The sequence below is a fragment of the Pan troglodytes genome, chromosome 17, assembly GCF_028858775.2.
Source record: "Pan troglodytes isolate AG18354 chromosome 17, NHGRI_mPanTro3-v2.0_pri, whole genome shotgun sequence".
Taxonomy (NCBI): domain Eukaryota; kingdom Metazoa; phylum Chordata; class Mammalia; order Primates; family Hominidae; genus Pan; species Pan troglodytes.
The window spans coordinates 32,115,650-32,136,200 of record NC_072415.2 but is presented as its reverse complement, the minus strand read 5'-3'; positions in this window follow the sequence as shown (position 1 = coordinate 32,136,200).

The following is a 20,551-nucleotide window of genomic DNA, read 5'->3' as shown; positions in this document are numbered from 1 at the left end:
ACAAGAAAGTTCCAAGAGGAGGCCAGGGATATTCTTGAGTACTTGGGCATATGAAGATATAATTCACTGAGATGTAGAATCTGTAGAAGGAGCAGATTTCTGGAGAGAGATTTAGCACTCAGATGTTGAGATGTTAATTTTGAAATATCTATGAGACATTGAAATATCAACATCAAGTAGGCAGTTCAATATTTACTTGTGGAGCTCAGAAAGAAGAGCTAGGCTGCTTATATAAATTTGAGACTCTTCAACATAGAGGTGGCATTTAAATCATGGTAAAGGATAAGGTTACTTTGGAAGAGAGAGAGATGAAGGGAAAGCAGAAGAGGAAAGGAAGGAAGAGCACAGAAGAGAGACGATAAGAGAGGTGAGGGGAGAGGAGGGGAGAGGAGAGGACAGGAGAGGAGAGGAGAGGAGAGAACAGAGGAGGGGAGGGGAGGATCTAACAACTAGCCGTCAGAGTCTAGAGGAATAGCAGTGTTTAGAGGCTGCACATAGGTAGAGGGACCATCAAAGAAGAATAAAAAAGGACTGGCCACAGAATAAAGTGGGGAAAGTATAGCGTATTTTCAGAAGAAAAAGTATTTCAGGAGGGAATACCGATTGGTTCAAATGCTGCTGAGAGGTCAAGTAAGCTAAGAATGTAAAAGTGTCCATTGGATTCAGTACTGGAAAGTATTTAGGATTTGAAAGTCACTAGTGAGTTTATTAAAAAGCAGTTCCTTAGAAGAGGAAGTTCAACCACAGTAAGGTGAAGAATGAATGGGAGGTGATGCAGAGGCAGCATATGCAGAGAGTTCTTTCATGGGGAATGGAAAACTAGAGTATTCTGGAAAGACACGGTGCGTTAGGGGAGGTTGATGTTTATTTTTAAGATGCAAGACACAGAGAGTATTTGGATGATAAAGCCAAGAGGTTAAGAATGCAGAGAGAGAGACTAAGAGGCAGAGCAAGGCTCTTGAAAAGGTTCCTGAAAGGTCTGGGATCCAGAACATACTTTCTAATGGCCATTGCCACACTCTCCTGTTAGCTCTAGCAGATCTCCCTTAATGGATTACGACTTTTCTCAAAGCAGGGATCCACCCCCCACCCTCAGTTCTTTTCTGAGCCCACGTATGGCATAACAAAAACAAGTGTTTGAAATATTAATACTTCTTCAATAAATTAATATGTACACAATGCAAATGAATGAATAAAATTTATCTGATAAAATCTGCCCTGTAAAGAGAAGTAAAGATATCTATGTATTTAATTACTTCTAGACCAGAAAATATTTTCTATGGCGTTTGGTGACTGTCCCCAGAATAGAAAATAAGCACAATAAGAGCAAAATTATTATTATTAATATTTTAGAGACAGAGAATGTGCTTTTTTCCCCCAAACTAATCACAACTGATGAATAGCTACTTCCTGTGTAGATCCAAAGGCTTATTTCATATTCTAGGGCAAAGAGTAATTGCTATATTGTACATCTAAAATCCATTCTCATTTATCAAAAAAAAAACACCTTAGTTTGGAAAGTGCTACATAAATTATTACCGTTATTTCCATAATGTCTCTATATGTTGACATAGTATTATTATGTCATTAATTCTCAATCATTAGGCAAGTAATAGAATCAAATCCGGGGTCATTCAATGAATAATAAGTGGAGTGGAAGACAGCAGGTTTGTCAGCCTAATTTGGGCTCATTTGGACTAATAGTCCACATCAGAACACTGATGACAGAGGTTCAGCTCCAAAGTATTTTGTGTGTCAAGGGGTCAGCTCAGGAATTTTTAATTCCTGAGATTTATTTACAAAGTGCATTAAGAACTGGCTGAAAAGATAGTCCCCTATACAGGAAGAAGGTTACATAGTTCAGGGACATGGCAAAAGGCAAAATTAGAGCATAGCATATACATCTAGAACTGAGAAATTACCCAGTCTTTCCCCTTCATGTTACAGATGAATATAAAACCCAGAGCAATTACATGACTTGCCCAAGGTCACATAACGAGTTTAATGAGACATCCCTACAGGTAGTGGTATCTGGTGATATCCTAGTTCAGTGCTCTACACCATTTTACTTCCCCAGTGAGTTTTTGTTTCTGATGTCTTCTACAGCAAAAAGAATTGTCTTCAAATTCTAAAGTATATTTTAAAATATAAAGAATAAACTGAAACCCAACATAGATAAGGCATTAAGGGAAATCGGGATTTTTGAAGCTCATTTTACTCCAGACACTTCACAGCTGTTAACTCATTTAATCCTTTCAATTCCCTTTCAGGTTTTATTCTCATTTACAAATAAGGAAACAGAGGCTACAGAGACTAAATAATTTGCTGCAGGTCACACAATTAACGAGTGATGCATCAAGACATGAATTCAAGTCTATAATTCTAGGTACACTTCTCTTTCTACTATATCACACTTCAAATGAGATCACATCTCCCAGCCCATACAGATCATAGCCCAAAGTACTGAAAGACTCTGAGATGTAATTATGCAACCACTGTTGGCAATCTTTAGGGGAAGGGGGAACGTGAAGAACAAAGAGGTGCCAGGAGACTAGAAAACATTTTTTGATTGTGAAATTCAAGAAAGCCTAGATTCTGGGAACTGCAGCCTGGTCAAAGCAAATTCTTGATGTCAACTGTTGGCAAAATTCAAGGATAAATGACTAAATAGATGGTTTGTGAACCACTTAGAAAAGAATGTTATGATCACATGGAACCAACCTGGGTTCACTAAGGCCATGTCATGCCAAACCATCAAACATATTCACTAGAAAATAAAGTTGTCAGTCGGAATGTCATTGTGGTCGATTTGAAAATATGTGATTTAGATAATAGGACAGTTGATATGTTTACAACTGCTTGAAGTTACCAGTGACCTGTCATATTGCCCTGTCTGATATTATTCCGTTAAAAAGTTTAAGATGTCTTTTTAAGCATTAAAAATTGTCAAATTTGTAGATAACTCAAAGTTTAAAGAGATGCGTTAAGTAATAAAAACCAATAATTATTTTGACAGACTAAAATGATGGTCAAGCCCCCAGTTTTAGATTTAACAGGGAAAAATATAGTTATACATTTAAGTAAAAATAAATAGATGGTACACATCAGATAAATAGACATGTAGGTAGGTAGATTGATTGATAAACTCTTTGATGATAAGATAGAATCACACAAGTTTCAAATGGAGAAAATGTGACGTGACCAAAATTTATAGGAGAAAAGACTGAAGGTTAATTGACCACAAGTTTAGTATAAACCCACAACTGTGCTAGAGGACACAAATGCCCCATAACATAATATGTAAGAGCTTGAGCTTTAGCACCTGCAAAGCCAGGCCCACCACTTAATAGCTGTGTGATCTTGAGCAATTTGCTTAACTTTTAAACCTCAATATTCTACCCTATAAAATGAATACAGTTAGCCCTCTACATTTATGGGTTCCACATCCATGAATTCAACCAACTGTGGATAAAAATATTTGAAAGAAAATTGCATCTTGTACTGAGCATGTATAGACTTTTTTGTTATTATTCCCTAAATAAGACAGTGTAAGAATTATTTACATTGTACTAGGTATTATAAGTAATGTAGAAATGATTTAAAGTATACAAGAGGATATGCATGGGTGATATGCAAATATTACATCATTTTATATCAAGGACTTATATCTGTAGATTTTGGTATCTACAGGAGGTTCTGGAACCAATTCCCCATGGATACCATGGGAAGACTGCGTCTACATTGTCACTGGGAATTGCTATAATAGAATTTGGATTACAATTCAAGGTTTCTGATTCTTCATCTGGTGCATTTTACATGGAGGACTACCTTCAAATGTTTGAAAAAGATGTATTAGTTTTAGTCTATGGCCATACCACCCTGAACGTGCCCGATCTCATCTGAAAAAGACATTTTAGGAAAAAGGATTAGAATTATTCCACGAGACCCTAGAGGTCCCAACAACATCAGATCAGTAAGGGGACATTATCAAGAAGCCAATTTAGCGATCTGGAAAATAGGTTGGTATAAACACAGAAATTTGAAAAATGGATAGAATTTTTTTAAAAATAGCATAAGAGATATATAAGACATGGGGAAAGATCTAAGATGTATTTAATTAGAATCCCTGAAGGACCAAAGTTTCATGTAACTAGAGACTCAAAAGGGGAGATGACACAAGTGAAGCAGAAGCAATATGTAAAAAGATGACATCCTAGTTCAGGGGTGTTCAATCTTTTCGCTTCCCTGGGCCACACTGGAAGAAGAATTATCTTGGGTCACACATAAAACACACTCACACTAACAATAGCTGATGAGATAAAAACAAAAAAAAAACAAAAAAACCTCATAATATTTAAAGAAAGTTTATGAATTTGTGGGGTTGGGCCTCATTCAAGGCTGTCCTGGGCAAAATGCAGCCCATGGGCTATGGGTTGGACAAGCTTGTCCTAGATATTTCAAAAGCTCACAAAGCAATCAAAGAGAACTTCAAAATGTTCTAGAATTTAAGTAGAATAAATGCAAAGGAAACCACATCTGGTTATATCAACATAAAACTACTAAGAGCAAAGACAAAATCTTAAAAGCAGCAAGAGAAAACAGACAGGTTTCTTTCAGAGGAGCCACAATAAGCAAAAGACCAAGAGCTTACTTCTCAGTAGAAACAGTGGAAGCCTGAAAAACAAACAAACAAACAAACAACAACAAAAAGCAACAGCAAAACACAACAAAAAAATGGCATATTTAAAGTCCTGAAAGAAAACAAATGCTAACCTAAAATTCTATACCTAGTGAAAATATCTTTTAAAAATGAAGATAAACTAAAGATATTTTCAGGCAAGTAAAAACAGATAATTTACTCCCAGCAGGCTCCTATTAAAGGAAATATTAATGAAAATTCTTATATTTGGACAATAATATCAGATAAAAATAGAAATTCAGAAATGGAAAAGGTAAATGTATTACTGTGATGAATTAACTTAACTGTATTAAGCAATAACAAAAAAGTTTTATAGTGTTGGAAATGTATATAGGTTAAAATGCACACTGACAATAACAAAAATAGTGAAGAGGAGGAGTTAAATTCTGTTGTCTAAGAGGCATTGTGGAAATGATAAGAGTATATATTATATTAAATACAAATAAGTAGGTATTGTAGAAATGGTAAGAGTGCAAGGAATGGTATTGTAATCTCTAAAGTAACAAAAGAATGGCAAAAGGATATATTGCAAACAAACGAGTAAAAGGAAAAATTGAATAATAAAAAGTACATAAAAGAAAATAAAACAAAAGAGAAAAGGAATCATATAAGGTTAAACATAAATAAATATTAAGAAGATAGATGTAAACCCAATTATTTCAGCAATTACCTTAATATAAACAGAATAAAAGCTTCAATTGAAAGACAAATATCATCAGTCTGTATGATGAACATAACAACAAATCCAAACCAACTATGCAGCTTACAAGATACATGCCCTAATCTAAGACATGGAGAGATTGAAAGTAAAAGATGGAAAATAATAAACCAAGTAAATGTTAACAAAAACTTTTATAGCTATATTTACATCAAGCAAAGTGAACTTTAAGGCAAGAAACCATACTAAAGATAAAAGGAACATTCATAAAGATAAAAATTTAAATCTACTGGGAAAATGTAGAAGAAGTACACCCCTAATAACATAGCTTCAAATATTGAAGAACTGAAGGAAGAAATATACAATTATAGGGAGAGATTTTAATAAACCTCCTTTAGCATATGAGAGAAACGAATGGCCAAAAAAAATTAGTAAGGATACAGGAAGTATGAATAACAAATTGAACTTATTTATAAGCAAAGTTGACATTGACAGAATGATCCATCCAACAATGAATAAGCATTCATCCCAAGGGCATATTGAACATTTGCAAAATTGACCTTATGCTGTTCAGAAATAAATTATTGAGAAATTTCAAATTATTAAAATCATTCAGAGTATATTTGCTGACCACAGTGAAACGCCTCACAAATGCATTAATGCCAGTATAGAAGGGTTTGCAGGAGTGAGTTTGCTCCCTCCTCCCTTTCCACCTTCTACCCTGTGAGGACACAGTAAGAAGGACCACACCAAATTCTAGTGCCATGATCTTGGACTTCCCAACCTCCAGAATTGTGAGAGAATAAATTTTTGTTCTTTATAAATCACCGGGTCTCTGGTGTTCTGTTATAGCAGCTGAAAACAGACTAAGACACTTGTACACCCATGTTCATTGCACCATTATTCACAATTGCTAAAAGGTGGAAACAACCTAAATGTTCACAATAGATGAATGGATAAACAAAATGTGGTATATATGTACAATGAAATATTATTCAGCCTTTAAAAAGATGAAGTTCTAATAATGCTACAACATGGATGCACCTTGATGACATTATGCTTAGTGAAATAAACCAGAAAAAAACCCCAAATATTGTATGACTTCATTTATATGAGATACCTTGTGTAGTCAAATTCAGAGAGAAAGAAATCACACTACAGGTTACCAGTGGGTAGGGGGAGGGAGGAATAGGCGTTTATTGTTTAATAAGCACAGAATATCTTTTGAAATGATGAAAATGGGCTGGGCACAATGGCTCACGCCTATAATCCTAACACTTTGGGAGGCTGAGATGGGTGGATCACCTGAGGTCAGGAGTTCAAGACCAGTCTGGCCAACATGGCAAAACCCTGTCTCTACTAAAAATACAAAAATTAGTTGGGCTTGGTGGTGTGCACCTGTAATCCCAGCTACTTGGGAAGCTGAGGCAGAAGAATCACTAGAACCTGGGAGGCAGAGGTTGTAGTGAGCCAAGATCGTGCCACTGCACTCCAGCCTGGGCTACAAAGCGAGACTCCATCTCAAAAAAAAAAAAGAAATGATAAAAATGTTCTGGAAAGGGATCATGGTGATGGTTACACAACAATGAGAATGTACTTTATGCCACTAATTTGTACACCTAAAAATGATTACGATGGTAAATTTTTTATACTAGGTATATTATACCACAACTGAAAAGTTATGCAAAAAATCAATCAATGTAATTCATATTACAATGAATTATATTCACATGTAATAACAAATTTTTCCTCCAAAAGTTGGGCATAAAATAAGAATGCCCACTATCACTACTTCTAACATTGTTCTGGAATGCCTATAAATTAAAAAATAAATAAATAAAAGTTTTAGTTAATGGAAAAAAGAAATAAAACTATCATTATTTGTAAATCATATGATTGTGTATATGGGTAATCTGAAACACTCCATAATTAGAATTATTAAGTGAAAAGCAAGATCCCTACTTACAAGATCAATAAACTCCTCTATACCATGACAAACAATTAGAAAATGAAAGTTTTCAGATGATAACGATTATAATCTCATTCAAAAAACTGAATACCTAAAATAATTCTAACAACATATGAACAAGACATCTACACAGAAAACTATTAATATAAAACATTATTGGGAGAAGTTAATAAAGACCTAAAATAAACAAAGGGATATACCATGTCCATGGACTCAATAAAATTAAGATGCCAATTCGTCCCAAATCAATCTATAGATTCAAGGTACTCCCAGCAAAAACTCTCAGCAGGATCATGTGTTTGTTTGTGTGTAAATTGGCAAAATAATTCTAAAATTTTTATGGAAATACAAATGGCCAAGGGTGGTGAAGGCAATCGTGAAAATGAAGAAAAAAGTTGAAAGACTTAAACTTCTAGATGTCAAGAAACTTGAAACTATAATAATTAAGACGATGCAATTTTGGCACAAAGATAAGTAGAGCAATAGAATAGAACAGAATAGAGAATCGAAAACCTGACTCACCTGACAAAGGTGGCACTATAGCCCACTAGGAAAAGAGCAGCAGTTTTCAATAAATGGCGTGCCGTCAATTGGAGATTCACAAGAGAAAAATTAATTTTGACCTTACACCAGACACAAAAATCTACTCCTGACAGTATAGATCTTCATGTACCCTTAAATAATAAAGCTTCTAGAAGAAAAGCACAGGAGAATGACCTTGTAGGGAGAAACAGATTTAAATGGGACACAAAGGTAGAAGTGTATATTCTGGAGTCAAACTGCCAAAGTATGAAATCTAATTCCAAAGTTGGGCAAGTTATTTCACCTTTTCGTGCTTCAGTTCCTTCATCTGTAAAATGAAGATAATAAGCAAAGGACTATTCAAGCATCAAATACAATGATACACGTAAAGTGCCTAGAACAGTGCCTGACACATGGCAGGCACTTATTACTATTATTATCCTTTCTAAAAATATTGAGATGGCCTCCTTTAAGGGAGAGATACTTGTTTTCTTTTTTCTTTTTTTTTGGGGGGGGACAAAGTTTCACTCTTTTTGCCCAGGCTGGAGTGCAATGGCACGATCTTGGCTCACTGCAACCACCACCTCCCGGGTTCAAGTGATTCTCCTTCCTCAGCCTCTCAAGTAGCTGTGATTACAGGCGCCTGCCACCATGCCTGGCTTTTTTTGTATTTTTTTAGTAGAGATGGGGTTTCACCACGTCAGCCAGGGTGATCTCGATCTCTCTACCTCGTGATCCGCCCACCTCAGCCTCCCAAAGTGCTGGGATTACAGGCATGAGCCACCGCGCCCGGCCAATACTTGTTTTCATTTTGTGTAGAAACCTTATGTTCTGCACTTTAACATACAATTTTTCTTCTCTTCTTTTTTTATCAGCTGACTTTAAGATTCATGATTTTTTCCCCTCCCTATTGGAGGCTTTGCAGATGTTCATATCAGAGACACTGCCTCACAATTCACAAGCATTTGTTACACACCTGCCTGCCGTGTGCTGGACTCAGGTTCAGGGGCAGGGAGAGGAAGGTGGAGAAGATGCTTATACGGGGAACAGCTGACAGATTTTTTTCCCCATCATCAAAAGCTTCCCATATAGTTGAACAGTACAATATAGATTTGAGAAACTACTAGAAAATGTGACAGCCAATAAGAAAGTGCTACACTGAGGCCCTGTGCAATGGCTCACACCTGTAATCACAACACTTTGGGAAGCCAAGGTGGGAGGATCACTTGAAGCCAGGAGTTTGAGACTAGCCTGATCCCGTCTCTAGAAAAATAAGAAAGAAAGAAAGTGCTACACTTCACCAAGGAGATCATTAGAAAACACGATGGCATATTATAGGTGCTATTTGCACATATAGATGTACATGCAGATATAAGTGTTTAAGAAGCTGGAAGAGGAAGAAATTGAAAGCATAGAAGAAACTGATGAGACTGAGTCATGAGAAGTCATGAGTACTTGCCCTGGAATACAACTTCTAAGAGGTGGCAACCCCTAATGCTGGCATGGTTTACTCTATTTGCTTAAGAAACACCCAGAACTGGAATTGCCTGGGCGGGATTACAGGTTTGGACAGCAGAGCCTTGGCAGAGAGAGGAAAGAGAGGAAGTCAGCCGGGGGACACCCACCCACGGCCCTCTCCCGGCTGACATCAGCACTCTCCCTGGGCACTTCATCAAATGATAACTCTAAGAAGTCCTTTGTATGCTAGGATGGTACTACTGATCCATTTTCAGCAAAGGAAAGTGTATGCACCTTCTCCTTCCCACTTTCAATTTCTTATTTAACTAGATTTGGAGCAGAAACCAAACACCGTTTCTCACTACTATCAAAACCCTCCAAAATAAGATGACTAAATCTCAAAGAGATTAAACTCCAAAAACAAGTAAGCATTTTAGGCTGTTTAACCCACGCAAGTAAGCATGAGGATTTGAAATCCACAGATTCACTAATCTTGTGGACATATCCCCAAATTTGTGCTTAATTTCTCCCACTCTCACTTACTTGATATTCCAAGATCTGTCTGACTTAAGTGGGTGAATTATCAGTTTGTGGACTATCCAATTCCCTATTTCTCCTTCTTTCTTCTACTGGCTTTATTTTTTACTTTTTGCTATTTACCACTTATTCTGGAATCTCCATCTGAGGATAGTGGAAAAAAGAGATTGAAATACAATTAATGAAATGTCAGGGAAGAGGTAGAAACTGGTATCCGAAAGCAGTGGGGTTTTAAACATTGTATTAGCGTTATCATTATTATTTTTGTGTTTTTCCTTTATCCAGTCTCCCTCCTCAATCTTTTAAAATTCTCTTCCTTCCTGTCTTAAATTATAAAGGTAATTTGGGCTCAGATGTTGCTTGGTCCTGGCTGAGAATCTTTGACTGTACAACTTCCAGTTTAGACATGCTTTCTGAGGATTTAGTCATCACAAATAATGTATTTGATTACTGAATTCCAGATGTAATAAAATAGAAGCACATTTGTATCATATTCCTACATTATAAATTCTGTATCTAGCTAAAATTTTTTTTCAAAAGTAGCGTATCATCTTCCACTCTCAAATCCTGCTCTCTTCCTCTTTTATTCTTAAAAAATCCCCCAAATTAGTGACACCCCCATCCACTCAGTTGCCTAATCAAGATACCCGGAAGTCATCCTGGACTTCCCCTTCCCCTCACTTCCCACTCCCAGCAGTCACAAGTCCTGCTGAGTTAACCTATAATTCTTTTCTCCTCCAATGAAAATATATATTCAATCAACAGTATCCCATGGCCTCCAGGCTGGAGGTCAAAGTCTCCATGATCAGCCTTTCTTTCTAGGCTATTTGCCCACCATTCCCAGATTTACACATTCCATTCTGGCAAAGTGAATTCCCCATGGTTGCCCAATGACCCTGCTGTTTCTCACTTCCATGCCTTTCTCATGCCAGGAGCCCTCCCCAACCCAGTCACTACTTTTGGCACATAAGTTCTTTCAGGTGCCCATTATCATTCCATTTTCTAGGCTGGCCTGTGACTGTCATTTATGTGTCTGTTTCCTCCCACTATTCAGGGACTGTGTCTTGCCTCTGCATAACCAGCACCTGGCTTGGCACATAGCAGATGCTCAAGAAATATTCACCAAGTACATGGAATGAATAGTTGCATATGTAATATGTATATCTGAATAGTTCAGAAGTTAGAGATATAAAACACAACAGACAAAAGAGTAAAAACGAGAAACAAATTTGTTTTTAAAACTTTTGCATTGCTTTGGATCCAGAGCACAGAACCAGTCTTTTGTTCTTCCCACAAATCAGTGGCATAGAGCCAATACATCAGATTGCTTTTGCTTCCTGAATAATCAGAGTAAACATCTATTGCATTGCTTATTAAATGCAGGTGCTAAACACTACAACAGGGATTGTCTCATCTAATCCACAAAATTACCCTATTAGGAAAGAACTATTGTCACATTTGAGGAAACTGAGGCTTAGTAGAATTAATATGTTATCGGTGGAGCTGGGATTTGGAATCTGATATCTGACTCAAAGTTCATGCTCTTAACCATCATAATTTCCATGGGAGTTAGGGTCAGAAGGTAGCCTATTGGTGAAAACATGTAGAGTTGAAATTAGTTTGGGAAATATCTTTTCATCAGGAATCTGTACCTTTTTGGCAGGAAGTTAGAACACATTAAAATTCATAGGCATATACTCATAGTCTGAGTCTTCCAGGCACAAGTCAAAAGCCATTTTAATCTTTTCTAAAATCTTATACATATTTAACCGGGCGTGGTGTCTCATGCCTGTAATCCCAGCACTTTGGGAGGCCGAGGTGGGCAGATCACCTGAGGTTGGGAGTTTGAGACCAGCCTGACTAACATGGTGAAACCCCGTCTCTACTAAAAATACAAAATTAGCCAGGCATGGTGTCACATGCCTGTAATCCCAGCTACTTGGGAGGCTGAGGCAGGAGAATCGCTTGAACCTGGGAGGTGGAGGTTGCAGTGAGCTGAGATTGTGCCGTTGCACTCCAGCCTGGGCAACAAGAGCAAAACTCAGTCTCAAAAAAAAAAAAAAGATCTTATACATATCTGATGTATCTCCTTAACAATCTTTTTATTATTACTTTATTGTTCTATAACAATAAATTTATTGGGGTACAGGTGGTATTTGGTTACATGAGTAAGTTCTTCAGTGGTGATTTGTGAGATCCTGGTGCACCTATCACCTGAGCAAATCAGTAAGAAAAAAACAAACGATCCTGTCAAAAAGTGGGTTAAGGACATGAATAGACAACTCTCAAAAGAAGATGTACAAATAGCCAACAAACATATGAAAAAATGCTCAACATCACTAAGGATTAGGGAAATGCAAATCAAAACCACAATGTGATACCACCTTACTCCTGCAAGAATGGCCATAATCAAAAAATCAAAAAACAGTAGATGTTGGCATGGATGCGGCGATCAGGGGACACTTCTACACTGCTAGTGGGAAGGTAAACTTAGCAATCATTTTAGTACTTAATGCCACAGCTTCACGATTTTTTTTTTCTCTCTCAGATCTTTATGACCCCTGTTAGACTGGGCAAACCCATAACTGTGAACCACGTTGGAGATGGACATCTCCTCTCTCAGGAAGCTCAGCATAGCCAGCTCTTACACTGGAATTGAAACTAATCACCGAGCATTACATGAAGATGATGACTCGCATGTAGGAGCCATGCTGTGTGGGGATCAAAACTGTTAGACTCACACTCAGCACAGTGAGATTACACTGAGAGCCTGTGAGAGAGCCCAATTGTGGGGCCAGCAGATTCCTATACCCCCATCCCATCTTCTTGTGGGAACTTGGACTGAGTCATAGGCCTAATTGCCAGGTCCACTTAAATGGCCCCCTCCTCACCCATGTGTGTGCATATTTGAGCTCACGTAAAGTAAATATACAGACAGAACGATACCATTGATCAGGACCCTCTCATTGCCCTGAAGTTCAGGACATCTGATATAGGCAATAATATTCATTTTCATTTTGACATCTCTCTTAGGGAAATGGCCTGACACATAGTCGTTCCTGACCTCTGACCTAAACCCCTTAATCTATGTCATAAAATGGTCTCTATCTGCCTGATTCTTCTCAGTGGTAGAGAACTGATGCCTCAACCCCAGTGGCTCAAAAGAGGTACTTGCAATTCCTAAAACTTACATGTGCAGTCTGTATCGCTTTCCTTTGCAATAATAAGATTAAATCAGATGCTTGCAAGGTCCCTGAACCATCAATAGGAATATAGATAGACATAGATAGATAGGTAGATAGACAAATAGACAGGCAGATAAACAGACACAGAACTAAAAATCTGAACCAATAAATGCTTTTTAAATTCCTTTGAGAAAGTTTAAGAAAGCCCATTCTTTTCTCATGGGAAATTATGATTCAGGCCTTTTTTTTTTCTGTTTACACTAAGTACATTATGGCTAAACTCTAATTAACTTTAGGTAAAAGAGGTCAAGAATGAAAGAGCTGAATTAACATAGAGGAATCATTAACTCTCACAGAGCACAAAGAGTACAATGGAATCTACTATATGGGTTTTTTTTCTTTTGGTGGACATAGTAGCTTAGCAACACGTATTTACTTCCTGTTATAAGAAAGATGGGTCCTATCAAATGAAGAGTTCCTGCATGATGAATCATACATGAGGCCACAGTTTTTCTTTGTAATTGAATAGCGTTCTAGAAGATCGTCACAAGCTAGAAGATCGTCACAAGTCATTCTCTTACAGGAAAAGTATATGTCAATAACAAGATTGAGTGTAGAAACGGAAAGTGCTCCAACAACAAGCTCAAAGACCCAAGCAGAACCATTCCAAAGCTACTCAAGGTGTGGCTGGTGCTGGTTCTCAGTGCCACGGCCACTGGTCCCAGCTCCAGGAGCCTGCCCTGCAGGGGAAGTAGCTGGCTCCCCAGAGACTCATGGCTTTGGGTCAGGCCACAATGTGCCAAGGTGCAATGGGGCTGCGCCTCCTCACTCCACACACTCCCCTGCTGGGCAAGCTGCATTCTTCAGGCTTCATTGTTTTGGGTTTTTTTAATTGTTTTGAGTTGTTTCTGTTGTTTTGAGACAGGGTCTCACTCTGTCTCCCAGGCATGAGTGCAGTGGTGTGATCTCGGCTCACTACAGCCTCAATTTCCTGGGCTCAAGCAATCCTTCCACCTCAGCCTCCCGAGTAGCTGGGACCACATGTGTGAACCACCATGCCCAGCTAATTTTTTGTATTTTTTTGTAGAGACAGTTTTGCCATATTGCTCAGGCTGGTCTCAAAGTCCTGAGCTCAAGCAATCTACCTCCCAAAGTGCTGGGATTACAGGCATGAGCCATCATGTCCAGCTCGGCTTTGTTGTTTTGAACTCTTGTATGTGGTATGTCTGTATGTGTTAACTGTGGTAAAATACACATAATATAAAATTTACCATCTTAATCATTTTTAGATATAGAGTTCAGTGACGTTAATTCTATTTAATTGTTGTGCAGCCAATCTCCAGAACCCTTTCTGTCTTGCAAAACTAAAATTCTATACCCCTTAAACATTAATTCCGGAGCTGTTCCTCTCACCCCCTGACAACCGTCCTCTACTTTCTATGTCTATGAATTTGACTTCTCTAGGTACCTCATATAAGGAGCATATGGTATTTGTATTCTTGTGACTGGCTTATTTCACTCAGCTTGAGGTTCTCAACTTTCATCCATGTTGTAGCATGTGTCGGAATTTCCTTCCTTTTTCTTGCTGAATAATATTCCATGTGTTATAATTGTTTCGTCTTATCCGTAGAATATTTGTGCAAGGTGAGGGAAGTAAGAGGCTGATTATGTAATTTTCCCACCTCTCCCAACCCCTATGGGATGTACTTGATACCTGGGATATAACTTTGTTTCTATCGCTAACAAGGCCACAGAAACTCCAGAAGAAAAATCCCTTGTACGAAATGTTGTGAGGACCATAGGTTAAGCCACAGATTCTAACCTGGGGTCCGTGGATCCTTAATGAGCCCATGGTAGGGCTCTGAGAAGTTTGTGGTCTGCCTGAAACTATATCCAAAACTGTGTGTTTTTGCTTTCTTCTGTGGAAAGAAAGAGTCCTTAGTTTTTATCATATTTTAAGAGAGTTTTTGACCCCCAAATGCTAAACATCATTGGCCTAAACAGTATTTCACTAAGGTTGAACTGAGATTTGGGACGAATTGTCATTGTTCCCTTCCATCTCATTACACAGCTCCAGGATGTTGCAGTCCTTAGAAACACCTACCACATAGACGCTGACCCTGTACCTCCAACCCCTAGAGCACCCGCTCTCCAGAGGGTTGTTGAGAGGGTCATGGATGCAGCTGTGCTTGGTCTCATTATTCCTCACAGTCCCTAATAAATTATTTCTGCAATGCCAGAAAAAAATATGACACTCAAAATGTTTTTACCAGATTTAATTTCAAAATACTGCCATAATGAGAGGTAGAAAAGACACACCCAGGTAGAAAAGCATGGTCCCCCATCTTGAGAAACATGCGATCGTGGGAGAGAGGCAGGGTTTGGACACCATCAGGAAGCACTACCAGTGAGCAACACAGACACAAGCCAGATGTGTGGCCTAGACCTGAATATTCTAAAGGAACTTTCTTAGGGTCACAGCCTGTTAAAATGATTCTGCCCTGCAGAGAAAATTCCTCTTCATGCTGAGGTCTAGGGAAAGTCTGGTTTCCAATACAAATTGGTATACTTTCACTTCTTTGACAAGGAAAACTATGTAAGTGACCGCATCTTCCTTTAAAACTTGGCCACCAGGAAGCTCAGCATCATATTTCTGGCTCAATAATGGCAACTATGTAAGTCCAAATGATCTCACATTTTTGTTTTATTGTCCAGCCTTCTCCCCTTCTCCCTGCTTGACCTTTAGTTTATGTTTTCTGTGGTCTGGATTGTATTTTTGAATTTACAGTTACCCCTTCGTTGTGTATTTCAGCTGCACGCTGTCACAACTCCTTGTAGCATATTTGTGGTCTGTGATAGAGACGATTAATGGGAGCTGGGGGAGTATGAGGATGTCTACCACGCCAGGAATTTTCTGATCCATCCAGATATACTCTAGATCCTTCCCCATCCTCCTCTGACTCTCCCCACTGGGCAGGGGGCTAGCAGTGACTGTGAGCTTTTACCAAAACCCTACCCGTAGCTCCTACATGCAGCCTCTTCACGTAAAGCTGCAGCTTTTCCTGGATGTTAATAACCGTGCCCTCCCCTGTCCCCTTCAGTGCCAGAGTGGCAGCAGCAACACGCTCCTATCCTTGCTGGCCCTGAGGTGTGTCCCCAGCCCCTCCTGTCTTATTTTAACAGTGTCCACACATGTGTAAGGACTGGCTGTTCTGTCTCAATGTTTCATTTGAGTCTGAGTCAGGGCCATGGCTGACAAGTCTATCAGAATGAGATGTAGTTTTGCCATTTCTCCCCACACAGTATGCTCCAGTCATGCTGCTGTGTGTGTATTTCTTTGAAAGCACCAGTTCCCTCTCACCTCTGAACCTTTATATGAGCTCCTCCTTCCTCCTGAAACTCCCCTTCCTCCGCTCTCCCTCCTACCTGCCCTTGTACGCGCAGGTTACTCAGTAGATACAGCCACCCAGACCAGTCCCACTGAATTCTAATTCTTCATTTCTCAGTCTGTCTCCTCTAGTAAACTCCAAGTTCTTCAGAGCAGGGTTGTATCAGATTATTTGTTGTGTTCCCACCACCTGGTATTCAATTTTAAAAACTACTGAATAGATGAAAGAATACAGGAGTGGGTAACAAGCCCATGGCCTTTCCATTGAGCAGTGCTGTGTCCTGAGCCAGCACCGGCCACCATGTTCCTGCCCCAGAACTGCCTCGTCTTTTCCCCCATAGCCTGCTGGACTGGCCACAGTCTAGCACGGGCATGGTGCCAGTGCACATGGGTAGGAGCACAGGTGGGGGTGACCCAAGGGTGTATATTTTAGAGAGACTGAAGGGAGGTGGAAGATGAGGAGGGGAGCAGAGGGCTCTGCACGCACCCTCCCCAGACTGGAGCTTGGCTTCAAGATAACTAGAGCTCATTCAGGCTCAAAGAGCAAGATGACACCCCAAAAGTGAGGCAAGAGATGGTGGGTTTGGAGATTAACATGCACTAAATGGGAGGGAGGTGGTTCCAGGACAGGGCATCTGCTGAGGTCGGTGGCCACTGAGCACTGGGAGACAAGGAGCAAAATGACCATGGCTGTGTCCCACAAAACCAACAGTTCTCGCTCCCCTTGCCATCTCCCCAAAGCCTTCCCCTATGCCCTGTGTAACCATAACAACCTTAATCACTCTGAGATATGAGGTTACAGTAACAATCTGCTTTTGAGTGAACTCAGTGTACTTTAGTGACTAAGAATGTGGTCTCTGCTATCCTAAAGACCTCCATTCACATCTCTGTGTGGCCTTGGCCAGGTGACCCAAACTCTTCCAGATGCAGTGCCCTCATCTTCAAAGTGGGGACAATGACCTAAGGTTGTTTGGAATATTGATTGTTTATACATGTAGAATATGCAGCCCACTTCCTGGCACAGATCACAAATTCTACTATTTTTATTAAGTTTAATTTCTAAGATAACCACCCCACAAGGGGAAATCAGCTCTGATACCCAGTAAACACAATTACAGAAGTTCAACTGAGTCTGTCCATCATCTTCCATATAAGAAGGGAAAAAATTCTGACAAGAGCTTAAAATGCTAAATCCTAAACACCATATGTACTGTTTTACTTTTTTAATAACAAAAGATTCTAGGTAGAATTCTTACCACCACTGGGCCTGGGCTCAGCTATTTTCACACATTATCTTAACTCCTTACAACAACCCTTTAAGTTCAGTATAATTTCTCCCGCTATGAAGATGAGGTGACTGACACCTAAAAGGGTTAGGACTTGTTGAGGATAACACAACAAGAAATGCTGGAATGGGGTAGAGGGGTTGGCTCTAAAGTCTAAGCCTGTCCTGCAGGGTCACTGTGTCCTCTCAAAGTGACATTTTCAGTGTTTCCAGCATGATTTAGATGCAGTTCTTTCAAGCACATGAAACTCAATGGCCATGTCTATTAGAAAACCCCTCTACATCTATGAAAAAGTTTGCTGCTTAGTGTAACTGATGAATTTCTAACTGCTAAACAATGGCATCCACCTGCATGTACAGGCTGGTATTCTAAATGCTCCCTTTAAAGTTAAACATCTGCCCTCTTAGCCTACCTTTCCTGCACAAGCTGGTGACCCTCAGCATTCAGAGAAGGTCTGCGCCCTCACTGATGTTGCAGCATCGGGCAGTCGGCTTGCCAGGGAAGTCGGGACGCGCGCCCACTCCCTGAAACATCTCTAAAATTCTTGTCTCGATGCGTAATGTTTGGATGGTTTCTGAGCACCGTCACTCGGTCTGCGTTACATCCTCCACACGTCCACAGACTCTTTGAGAGTGGTGGAGCTGTGTGAAAAAAATAAGGCCCAGAAACAATTGAGCAGTAATAGTTTCAGTCCTACACAAGTGCTATTTTGGTATCTTGGCCTTGTACCTGACAAATGAAGGAGAATTCTGAGTGGAAACATAGACATCCATTAGTACGAGAAATCAGAGGTGGGGGGCGGCCAATGGGTCTCATGGATCCCAGCTCCTCATGCACTTGACCTTGTTCCCCGACAAGACAGGGTGCCAAGGATCTTTCCACATCCAGACCCAACTGCCTCTTTCATTTAGCTCATCCTTAAAATTACCCACAAGAAAACAAAAGCCAAATTGTGACAGCATGCATTTTAAGGCCTACAAAATACACCCAAGTATTGTGATGTATATACGCTTTTTTTTTTAAGACAGTCTTATTCTGTCGCCCAGGCTGGAGAGCAGTGGCGCCATCTCAGCTCACTGCAACCTCCACCTCCCAGATCCAAGCGATTCTCATGTCTCAGCCTCTTGAGTAGCTGGGATTTCAGGCGTGCACCATCACACCCGGCTAATTTTTGTATTTTTAGTAGAGACGGGGTTTTGCCATGTTGGCCAGGCTGGTCTTGAACTCCTAGCCTCAAGTGATCCACCTGCCTCGGCTTCCCAAAGTGCTGGGATTATAGGCATGAGCCACGATGCCTGGCCTGTATGTACACTTCACAGCAAACCAGAGAGCGTGTCAGGGCAGATATTATTATGCCCATTTTAGAGACCAGAACACTGAGGCACAGAAGTTAAGTCAGTTAATTAGCCAAGGTCATGGAACTGGTAAAATCAAATCTTAATTTCAGGATCCAGTTGGTCTGATTCCAAGTCCGGTGTTCTTTTAGCTCACTGTTAAAATATAATGTATATTATATATACATTTATATATACATACATATATACATTATATTTTAACAGTGAGATTAAAAAACACTGTTACATTTTTTATCAGGGCCACCAGGACTCAAAGTAAAAATGCACAAATAAAATTTGAGAAAAAGCTGGACGCTAGCCAGGCAAGTCAGAATCTAAGGAGTGTGTAACAACTCACCTGCCAAATCAACAAAAAAAAAAATAAAGAAGAGAAAAGAAAATGAAAAAAAAAAAAAAAAACTGAGGAAAGTACCAGGACAGGGTACTAGAGTTGACTCGCATCCTACTCAAAGACCTCAAAATCCCCAGGTAGCAGCCCTATTAAAGAGCGTTTTCCTCCCAACCGCTGGGCCTGTCCCCCTGCCCAGGGCTGTGGGTGTCACTCCTTTCTGCTCTGGCAGCCACTCTCCTCCACAGGCCTCCTGGTGCCAGGAAACACACAGGCCTGAACACAGGGTCCCCCTGTATTGCCCAGATCCATCAGGAAACAGGAACAGAGCCCAATGGCTCATCCTTGACACCACAACTGGCCCCTTTCCACTCCTGCCCAGCCCCCCTCCCCGCCCCACGTCCCTGGGTCATGGGTCACATCCTGCCTGCCCTTGGAGGTTGACCAAGGCTGAAATGCAAAACTTTATATGATATTTGCCGTCGGCTGGCTTCTCACATGACCAGGTACATATCCATTTCCCCAGAGCACAGAAGAGAAACTAAGGCTCAGGGACAAGAATACCGATTGAGCCCAAGGTCACCTGGTGAGATCATGGCAGAGCTGGGATTCCAATGTGACAAAGGCTGACCTTTTACTATTTCCACTTATCACATGAGCACACTGAAGCCCAGTGCAGTTTAACGGAGACCTCGAGTCACTGCAGAGGCGTGGTGCACAGGCCTGGGAAGGGGCCTCCGCTTTCCTGGCATCCGGTCTGGGCCTCCAGCCACAGGCCCATACCAGTCCTCCTAGGCATTCAATCTAGAAGTGGACAGTGGGTCTCACTCCTCTCCAGGCAGTCAAGTGTAGGGGTATTTTCCAGATGAGTATTAAGGGAAAAAAACTTAACAGGGAGTTCAGGTTAATGTACAGATCTGTGGACCAAAACACCAAAAGGGAAAGCACAGTAATTCACCGGGGCTTCAAAGGAAAACAAAGGAGGGAAAATTGAAACAAAAGCTATCTCATTGACAATCTGCCATTTCCTTTTTTCCAGTTGTTTTCTTTCCCTCTTGGGAAACTGGCATCAGTCTCTCCCTTCACCAAGTGCATAACATGTAGGGACAAGGGCTTGAAAAGTTGGGTCTAGTGAGGCATTAATATGATGTGACTGTGCAGCCGAG